Genomic DNA, 10,835 nt, shown 5'->3' with positions numbered 1-10,835 from the left:
TTCCCTAGTCCTGCTGGTCGCGCTATTTCTGAAACCAGCCAGAACGTCATTGGCACACAGCTGGCTCGTACATGTCTGTACAAAAAAGCCCATCCACACTGGCTGCTGTGGAAGAGTGCAAGCATCCCATAACCCTTCCCTCTGGATCTGGGCTGCCCATTGTGTGTGGGTGCCGTGACAGGGAGAGACATCAATGGATGTATCAATCAGGTGCCACACCTCGCCTGGTGCAGCTTTGGGAGAGGGGGCTGTGCTGTCCTTGTGCCTGTAAAACATCTCTGCATGCTGCTTGCAAACAACCTGGTATTGCTGATGCAAATACCTGGGGCTGCAGAGTCGGTTTGTGAGTAACGGCTTGTACAGGGCCAGGCATTGCTGGAATAGGGGTAAAGTTGTATTTTACTGAGCTGTCCTGTGAACCATGTGGAATTGCTCTTCCGTGTATGGCATTTCTGGTTTCATAGTTTTAGAACCTGTATAGTCTGTGGGACCACCACTTTGGTGCAATAGGAATATTTCCTGTGGATCTTGGAGGGCACATGATATACATCCTTTGTTCTTTCTAAAGTTGAAGCACATTTTCCTTTCTGAAACTAAATCGAGAGACGTTTGCAGTGAAAGGGCTTTGATCTCACTGCAATTACGGAGACATGGTGGGATAACTTGCATGACTGCAGTGTTGTCATGAAAGGCTACACCCTGTTTAGAGAGACACTCCAGAAAGGTGTGGTGGTGGAGTTGCCCTCCCTGTGAGTGAGCACTTGGAATGTAAGGAGCTCTGCCTTTGGGTGGACAACAAGCAAGTTAAGAGCTCATGGGTTAGGGAAAAAAGGCAGATAAATAGAGGTAACACTGCTGTTGGTGTTTGCTACACACTATCTGAGCAGGAAAAAGTGGCCCAGGGCTTCTGTAGGCAGCTTGAAGCAGCCTCACAGTCACAGGCCCTGGTTCTGGTGGGGGACATTAACTACCCTGACACCCGCTGGAGAAACAACAAGTTGACACAAGTGATTAAGGGACTGGAGTATCTTATGAGGAAAAGCTGAGGGAGCCTTGAGAAGAGATGACTGAGAGGGCACCTCATCAGTGTCTGTGAATAACTCAGGGGAGGGTGTCAGGCTCTGCTTGGTGGTGCATCGAGTAGAAACTGATGCACAAGAAGTTTAATCTGAACAGGAGGAAGAACTTCTTTACTGTGACCAAGCATGGAAACAGGATGCCCAGAGAAAATGTGGAGTCTCTCTCCCTGAAGAATCGCCTGGACACAATCCTGTGCCATGTACTCTGGGATTGCCCTGCTTGAGCAGGGAGGTTGGACCAGATGATCCACTGTGGTCCCTTCCAACCTACCCAGCCTGTGACTCTGTGAAAATAAGAATTCAGAATAACAAATAGAAGGTCTGTGTAGAGTCAGATGATAAAAGGTACTACTGCATAGCATGAAAACAGCTCAGCCCTGAAAAGATTGCACTTTGGTATGAGACTGCTCATTGGAAACAGTAATCTGGTATTTCTGAACTGATTTGCACATGCAGTATCCAAGCACAGATCAATTTAAAGGGTGGCTCTGTGGAAAGTATGGAGTTTAACCCCTATTATGGATCTGGGCTTCATTATCTGCCTCTTTTCACTGTAGGGTATTTTGGGGGGGACTGTCTGTCTGTATAAAGTGATAACGTTTGCTCGAAGGCATAGTCCATGTTCTCATTTCTGATCTGGTTCTGCTCTTTGGCAGCAGAGGATGCTGTGAAGCTGCTGAAGCTTGCAACGAGGAACGAAGATCTCTGAGCTTGTTTCTTGTGAGCTCGGCTCTCTTCTGCCATCACCTGGAGAACATGATCCTTCACGAGCAAGGAAACCCAACCCAGTGGAGGTAGGAGTGAAGGAGGGAATGTGTTAAGAGAGATCGGTGGCTTGTAAATAGCTTGGGAGTGCTTGAGGCATTCTGTTTATCATGAAAACGTTTAGATACATCCAGTAGATACAATTCAACAAGAAACGGAGCTATCACTGCCAGCCCTGGATAAAGAACTGTGGAAAGAGCTGCTTAGAGCAGCCAAAACCCCTAAGATGGTAGTGCCCTTCCAGCTCTTTACTGTAGTAAAGCTCTGCTCTTTCAGTAGTCGTTTTTTAGACACTGTTAAAAACAAGTAAATGTCAGGGCCAAGACGTGTAAAATGCATTCCTGCTGATTTAATGTGTTGGTGGGATTTTATTCTGTACTAGGTTGAATGCAATCTTTGATTGATAACATCTGGTAATTCAGCTGGATGGGACCTCTGGAGGTCTCTGGTCCAACCCCAGAGGTTCACCGTTCCCAGGCTGGATGAGGTTGTGCAAGGCCTTCCTTGTCCAGCTGCAGCTAGAAAAACCTCTTTCCTTGTTTTGCCTGTGCTCCTGCCTCAGCACTTAACTTCCCCCACTGGGAAGGATCTGGTGAGAATTTACTTTGCTGCAACCACATTGCCAGGTCAGTGTCTTGCTGCTGAGGTTTAGAAGCATGACTGCTTTACACACTGGAATTGCTCAGGCTCGATGCTGAACCCTGGTCAGGCTTCACTCCCTGTTGGTGGTGAGGAGTAACAGAGTGTAAAACACACTGTTTCTATGCTGAATCCTGTCATGTTAGCTCCTTGTGAGGACCTCTTCTCTGGCAGCACATTAAGGCTGAAACATCAGGTGCTGATGTGTGTGAGGTGCTCAGCAGTGATACGAGAAAATGACAGCTCACATTTTGCTCTGCTTTTGCAGTGCATAGTGGTGGTGTGTTGGGTGGGCCCTTCTGTGGAAATACTAATGGAAGAGGAAAAAGGCATTTCGAGTTTAGCTTAGGGCCCAGAGGAAAACCTGGAATTAGTCTTGCATTTACCTGAACAAGAATTGAATCTGAGGAAATGTACCTTGTGCTTTTTTAGAGAGATAGGTGAAATTCCAAGGTTTTGGCCTCCCTTAAAATCTCCATCTCAGTTTTCAAAGTCTGACTGAGAACATGCATGGTGTAATGACTCTGGATATTTTGTCTCTTAGTGTCATCCATTTTCAAACCTGTATATGTTTTGTTGAGATGGTCTTGTGGTAGGTTTTGTTTTCATTGGCAGCAAAGCCATTTAGAGTTGCTTTGTAGCCAAAATCTCTACTGATGCGAGTGTGATTCTAGAGAAAGTTGTAGGGCTACAGGGATTTCAGTAGATTTGAAGAACTGGACTTCTATCTAGGGTATTATGTAAAGTGACCTCTTATGAAGAAAATGCTTTTGATTTTTATTTATTTTTTGTTGTTTTTCCTATCCTTTTAAAAGAGCTCTGAAGTGTCTCTGCTGCTGCTTGTATTTAGGTGTCATCTATCTTGGTTTTATTTTTCTTTCTAATGAGAATTTATGGACAAAAATTATATTAACAAAAGAACAAGAGACACTGCAGGTTCTAAGGTAGCAAAACATGATCAGGTATCATTCAGACTGAGACAGGCACATGCTTTTAGTGAGGCTGTTTGATTCTTTTATTTTGAATACTAAATTAATGCATTTGCTTATTAGAAAATAAGAAGAAAAAGATGTGTTGAGAACAGAAAAATTCCCCATCAAGTTGGCATTTCCTTTACTTCTGAAATTAAAAGAACCATTTTCATCCAGTTTATCACACAAAGCATTGATTGTGACTTCAGAGAGATTTTGAGGGCTTGCAGTTTGACAAGTACTCTTGTTTAACAGAGGTCATCTCAAAGGTTTTGCATGACAGTACAAGTTGAATTAAGTTATTATCTCAGTGTGATAACAGTGAGAGAAAAGTGAAAGTTTTGGTGACTGAGCTGAAACAGTAGGGGATGTGAAAGTTAGAAGAGAAAGATGAAACCCTTTCTTTCTGCATCTGTCATCTCAGTAATTTGTTGGGATTGCAGATTCCTCTGAATCCTCCTTTTTTTTCTTCACTTTTTAAAAATGTGGGATTGATTCTCACTGGTGTATGAAGGAAGGAAAAGATAACTGCAGAACAAGAAGCCGCTGGAATTCTTTCAGGCTAGCTCCTGGAAGGTAAGAGGAGTTCTGCAGTGCCTTAGGAAAACCTTTCTTCCCCTATTGATTGATCACCTTTGCATAGTTAATAAAAGAGTAGTGAAAAAGGGAAATATAGAGGTTTGCACCAACAGTTAGGCCCCAAAATGTGCTTGTGTGCAGTCTCCCCTAGAAACATGCCAGCACTCCAGGTCAGGTACTACATCTTCCCTGATGAGATCCATTGCTTTCCCATTTCCTCTGTGCCCTTCCCTGAGCTCTGCCTTCAGATTTGCTGTCACATAACACCATCTTCATAAAACATGAGGAATTTTCCCCAGCCATAGCTATTGCATATGTGACTTCATCCAAGGAAAGGGAAACAATGAGCAGAAGTGATCTACTGGCGGAAATTCTTTTCTTGTTCTGAGAAGCAGGTCAAACATTATTCCCCTGCCATAGTGTCACAATATTTTTTTTTTTTCAGTCACTGTTGCTGTTTATACACACTAAATGTAATGTTTGCTGTTATGAAAGTCCATCCAAAAGCCAAAATACATACCCTTCTGTCCTCCCTGGAATAATAGATACATTTTTTATGGTTAAGCTAAAGGACTGGCTGAGTTAGCTCACAAGTCTTGAGAGACTTGCATTTGCAGCTAATTCTGAGTAACAGACATACATTGTGATAGTATAATTTAAACTTCTTTGCAGTCTGGATTCTGTCTTCTTTACAGCTCAGGATTATCAGGAAGACTAGAGGCAGGAAAGGGTGTGATGCATGTGTTGAGAATTGGCAGAGAAAAGCAATTTCCCTGGGAAAAGGTATTATGCTCACCCTTTCTGACAAGGAAAGTGACCAATGTAAAGAATTGTGGACAGCACACAAGAGGGCATTTCAAAGTTGGCAGTCTGGGACTCATGATGGTCCCTGGCTCAGGCATTTTTAACCTGGTGTGCTGGGACTCATTTACCATCTAGTAGAACTATAGCTTAATGCACCATCTTTATCTGACCTTATAGTGTACTGCAGAGATAAGGTCAGAAATTCTATGAAAAAGAAGATAAAACTGTTTTTTTCTGCATTGCCTCCAGAAAACAAATGATAAAGCCTGCTTAGTCCATTATTTACTGTCAAGTAAGAGGTAACTCTTTCCTCAAGCTGTTAGTTCATAGAAGTTATAACTAGAAGTTTTGCCAAGGCCATTATTCAATTAACAGATCTAATATCTGACCTGACTAAAAGCAAGCCAAATCCAAAAGCAAGATGCCAGGGAAGTAGAAGAATAAGGCACAATACTTCAGCCAGATATGTTCCCAGACAGTGTGTGTTTTCACTTTAGGGATTTCCTGAACATGGTGTGATTGATCTAGTTAGTGACTGTCAACAGGTCTCTTCTAAATGCTTATTCAGTCTCCCTTGAGAATTTTCTGCAGCTAAAAAATCCTCAGGCAGCAGCATTGTAGTCTGTAGGGCTTGCCTAAAGCACAGATTCTCTTAGCATCATTGATGACTCCTAATTCTTGATGTCTGAAGTGACAGTGAAGTTTTTCCTATCCATGCCCTCAGGCCTATCTCTGCACCAGAGTGGAGAATCATAACCCTTTACCTCCTTGCATGACCACTGTCATGTGGTGACTACTGTCCCCTCATGCAAAGGATGTAAAAGGTACACGTTGCTTACCCATGAAAATGCATGTTTCTCAAACTGAAACTTGATCAGCAGGCTAGTGGATCCTAAATGAACTCGCTGCCTTCAGCAGTTTTTCTTCTCTCAAAACTCTAAAAAACAAAGAGCAGTGTTTTGTTACTCCCTGTTCTTTTGTCTGGTTTGAAAAGGAGGACTTTAAAAGGCCAGTTGGTAAAAGTCTTGGCAGCACTCAGATTGCAGTCTTGCCTAAAGTGAATCACCACCTTTTGAATCACAGCTTTCACTTCCTTCATTGCCTGAATTTCTTAATCTTTCACTTCACATTGGTTTAGGTCTGCAGACAGGGGAACATCACCAAAGCAGAAATATGCCAGAGATGAGCCTGAGGACTGCAGAGACAAGTCTAGGCAGGAGTGCTGGGGACTAGAGTGGAGAAGTGGAGCAAGCCCCCTACAGATGGGGGTACTTTGAGGAGAGAAGATGCAGAGACAGAGAGCAGAATCTTCTGAGGAAAGGTTGGGACCGTTTGTTTGGACAATGGATGGGACCTCAGGAGGTCTCTAATGTTTTTCAAAAGTTAGTTTTCCAAAGTGGGCTGAACTCCTGCAAGGGAGCCCTCTTGGGTAAGTGTGGGTTGCAAGGTCTGAAATGGATTTGATCAGTATTGAAAACCATAGAGTCAAATTCTAAGTGATACTAGAGCCTGTCAAGAACTTACTCTGTACAACTCCCTACCAGAGATCTCAAAAATGCTGATAAGGTGTAGGGTGTTATAGGGCAGCTGCACTATCTCAGCATTAGATTTCCTTTTTATGTCTCTTTATAAAAGTTGGCCTTCTTGCCAGGGCAGCCTTGTCATGAGTTCTGTGGGATTTCATTGTCTTTTCAGCTTTTAAATGAAGTGGAGTGTCCTAGACAATACTGGATCTTAGCACTGCATTATCTTCCCCTTCTGGATACTTATTCTGTTTCATTCTTTTTCAGTGTAATAAATCCCAGAGCCCTATCCTGATCCCTTCCATCTCCTGTTCTTCAAAACTGCCTTGAAAACCCCCAGCTAGACTATCACGTGCTCATCACTGGTTTTCCCCAACGGTCCCATGTCTGCTGGTAACACAAGTCCTTATAGTTGTTGTCCTGAGACTACTTTTCGTAAGAGAGATGTTTTCTACTCATTCTTTTGTAACATTCCTGCAGTTTTTCTCTCCCACAAGTTTCAAACTTTTTCTCTCATCTGGACATCCACATTCTCCACTAATGTAGGATATGACCTGTCACAGGAGCGTCGTTTCCTGGAGAAACAGAATTTCTTCCTCTAAATTTCTTAATAAAAGGCCTTGGAGAAATTCTCTCTTCACCTATCAAAGGAAGAAATAAGAGGGTGACCTTATTTTTAAAAAAGGGGCCTATGTGAAAACCATGGGACATGAGGTTGTACTTGCTTCTGTTTATTCGGTTATAAAGATGAGTTGCACAGTAAAAAATTAGATTTTAAAGTGGACTTTAATCCATAAATTTTTACAATCTCTATCTTAAACATGTAAAGGACCTCATTTGTTAACAGTGGAAAGTGGAAGGTATAGGCATGATGCACTAGCTGAATAGTTGCTCCATTGTCTCAGCCTGGTATCAGTGTGACCCTTCTCTATCACTGTGACCTGTTTTTGTTATATTTAGCTATAAGAAGAGATACTGGACATACAATATTAAGCTCTCTCAGAACCGTGCATCAAGTTCTGTAAACTTGTGGAGCATTCTTTGAACTTCCAATGTAACAGAAAAGTGAGCTATTTTTAATAGTATTGTTACATTTCTCTAGGTAATTCAAACCATATACAGTACTCTCTATTAGACTGTGGAATTGTAGAAGATATTGTTCTTAAACATATTGACTCATTCCTGTTATATTTCTATGGCAATTTTGTCACAGGACTATAGTGATATTATCTACTGGATGACATTGAGGGCTTCATGAAAGTGTGGGCATTTTAGAGAGCAGACACCTTCCTTGAAGAATAATCTTACAATATAGAAAATAGGCAAGGTTCTTTATTTCTTGTAATTTTTAAACAGACTGATTTCTTGCTAATTTGATGTCAATGTTATCTGAAGTTTGGTTATTTCACTTACACTTGTAAAAGACAAATTACTTAACCATTCACAATTCTGTATGTTTTAATGCTTGCTGTATACTTTTTTTGTGTAATTTTTGACAAGTTCTCCATCAAGTCAGGTAGCAGGTTACAGCTTGCATTGAACAGTTTGATAGATTTGATTGACTGGTTTAATGCTGAGGTCTTTGGATTTTGAAAAATGTTTTCCACTAGCATGTTTTCCAGTCCTTCTGGAAGTACTGAAAGGTGAACTCTAACAGCTGTCACCCATTAGTTTGAGCAATTTCTTTGTTTAAAGTACAAAACCCTGGGCTTATTCTGCAAGGGAGACCTACTGGATCCCTGAAGGGTTTGGTTGTTATTTAGTGAGTTCAGAAACTGTTGAGATTCAATGTAATTCTTTCTCTGAAAGTTTTCTCTGTATTCTGGGTATGGTGATGGCAAAAGATAAAACATATGTTTTATCTTTTTTTATCTTTATTGTTTTGTCTCTGTATCTCCTTTTGTACTTGTAAATCAAGCCCCCCTGCGCCACAGAGGATTGTGGTTCCACTGCTGCTGACCTGGTATTCAGCATATGGTCTGTGGGTGATTAGGGAGAGGATTATTCTATCAGGGAACAAGAAGTCAGAGTGTCTACAGAAATTACCAGGAGCAGGCTTAAAGCAAGCAAAGACCAGTTCTTTTTACACAGCACAGTTAACATAAACTGAGACTGAGAGGTGCAGGGTGTTACAGAAACCAGGGGTGCAAATGAGCTTTAAAAAGGAACTAAGAAAATCATAGAAAGGCTTTTAAATGCACAGATGTAAAACAAGCTTCTGGCTCTGCTGTCCCTGAACAGTGAATTAGGAGATCTCACTATGATGTATTAGGAGAAGAGTAAATCTTCTCCATTTTTTGTACTCTTTCCCAAAATACCCATTACTGGCCACTGTAAGAGGAAGGAGCGTAGCGTTTTATAGGTTTGGTCTGATTCACTGTGGCTGTCCTTAAGTTGCTGACCCTCAACATCTGGGAAGCAGGATGCAGGATTCATGGCTGAGTACACATTTTCTAGTGTGCAGAAAACAAAAAAAAAGTGAAAATCATGTCCTCAGCCACACTACAATCTGTTCCCACTTTGCTAATATGCAGGGTTAATCAGCATAAACACATCTGCTTGACCTAAACACACTCCTTAGACTAAGGGCAGAAGTGCATTAGATCCTGAGATGGTTTGAGAAGAAAGAGTAAAACAACATCAAATTACTCTTAATTCTGCTGTGCTCTTATTTGGTTAGCTCACAAATATTCAGGGATAGCAAGAAAAATTATGGCTTCCAGTGTAGTCAAATGCCAGGAATGTAATCCACAGTTTGTCCTTAATCCCATGAGGATCCTCTCAAATGTTTCCAGTGCTTTTGGCAGGAATATTAAATTACAAAATCTAGGATGCTTGCCAGAAAGAGAAAACAGAAGGTTCACAATAACAGCAGCATCCCTGCTATATGCTTCTGTAGGAGCAAAATATCCTGTCAATATGGACTATAAGTTACAAAATAAAACAAATTAAAAGGGCATTTTCTCCTAAGTGTCTTACAGCAATCCATTCCAGTACTAAAATAAGCACTGTTTGGTGCCTGATGACAGTTCAAGGAAGTAAGTGAAGGTGATTGAATTGTTCTTTTGAGCTAAAAGTACTTATGTGTCTCATTTCCAGCTCAGGCTGGGCCCTGAGCTCCCCAGTCTGACTTCTATTTTTTTGTTGCTTGGAAGGAACTTGTGGAATACAGCAGGGTTGTTTCAGATTCACTCTGATACAAGCAAGGCTGGAGTTCAAAGATGGCTTGTTTTGTTGAATTTACTGGAAGAAGGTATTTATACTTTTGTAAACTGAATCCTTGACTATACAAGGAATTCCAAGAAGACAGAGTTGGAGAATTATAAGATCTTGAATGTATGTCATGCCTCTTTTGAGGCTTTGAGGCATGGAATTCAATACTTGCTTTATTTGTCAAGGTGAATTCCCATTTGTCTCTAATTTATAGAGTGAGCTTTTGGCCATTTTTGATAAAGCTCTTATTCTAGGGTACTGGCATGGGTATATAAGCACCCCACTAGGGAAAAGGAAAAACTACAAACCCTTTAATTAGAATATTTTCATCTTACATCAGATATGTTGATTTTGACACATTTTCCTTCTTTTGGAGACAGGGGAACGGGCTGCCCAGAGAAGATGTGGATGCCCCATTCCTGGCTTTGAGCAACTTGGTCTAGTGGAAGGGTCCCTGCCCATGGCAGGGCTTTTGAAAGTAGATGATTTTTACAGTCCCTTCCAACCCCAAACCATTCTCTGATTTTGTGATTCTCTCTGTCCCACGTGGCTGCAGAGAAGAGTCTGATATTTTCATCCCTTCTAGGCAATTCTCCAGTTGTTTCTGCAAGAGACAAAACCACCAATTATTTATTTAGTAATACATTTGTGTTTTTTTTACTCTATTTGTATTCTCTTCCTCTGGCTTTATTGAAGAATTGTCCTTAAGATCAACTAGAAGTTAATTTAGAAATTCCAGCTGTACCTTACCCAAAATGCACATCTTTCAGAATATCAAAGGGCTATAGATATCATTTTATTTGCAATTATTTTAAAATAAGAGGAGTATGAGCTTCAATCTCCAGATTTTTCGCAGTTCCTACCCCATTCAGGTCCACTGATGTTATGATGAAGTAAACAAAACGTGATGTAGTTTCACTAATCTGATACTGGAATTTATTGCCACACTGTTTAGCACTCATGTTAAGAAGTCTTCTTGGATGTTGCTGTACTTTGCTGGTGCCTTCCACTACAGAAATACACTATCTCAGGCATGAGTGTCACAAAATCAGTCTTATTTTCTGTCAAAAATGGAGTGGCTGAAAAACACTTTTGTCATTCTTATCACACAGCTGGACTTCTTTGCAGTGTCAGGAAAGGGTGGAGAGGAAGAAGTATTGACCTCAGACTTGCTTTCATGCTTATCTCTCTTGCTTTTTCTCAGTCTGAGGAATATTTATGTCTGCAGCTGGAGCTCACCTGCAGCTGCATGTCTTACCTTA

At 41.2% G+C, this 10,835-nt stretch overlaps 1 protein-coding gene across 1 annotated transcript in view; it reads left to right on the top strand.

The window, feature by feature from the left end:
* The window catches only part of ST3GAL6 (ST3 beta-galactoside alpha-2,3-sialyltransferase 6), an 85,000-nt gene that overhangs the window by 13,340 nt on the left and 60,825 nt on the right, over positions 1–10,835 (top strand). The window lies entirely within an intron of this gene.

Source organism: Erithacus rubecula (assembly GCF_903797595.1).
Source record: "Erithacus rubecula genome assembly, chromosome: 1".
Lineage (NCBI taxonomy): Eukaryota > Metazoa > Chordata > Aves > Passeriformes > Muscicapidae > Erithacus > Erithacus rubecula.
The sequence above is the reverse complement of the archived record's forward strand: the minus strand, read 5'-3'. Positions and strand labels throughout refer to the sequence as shown.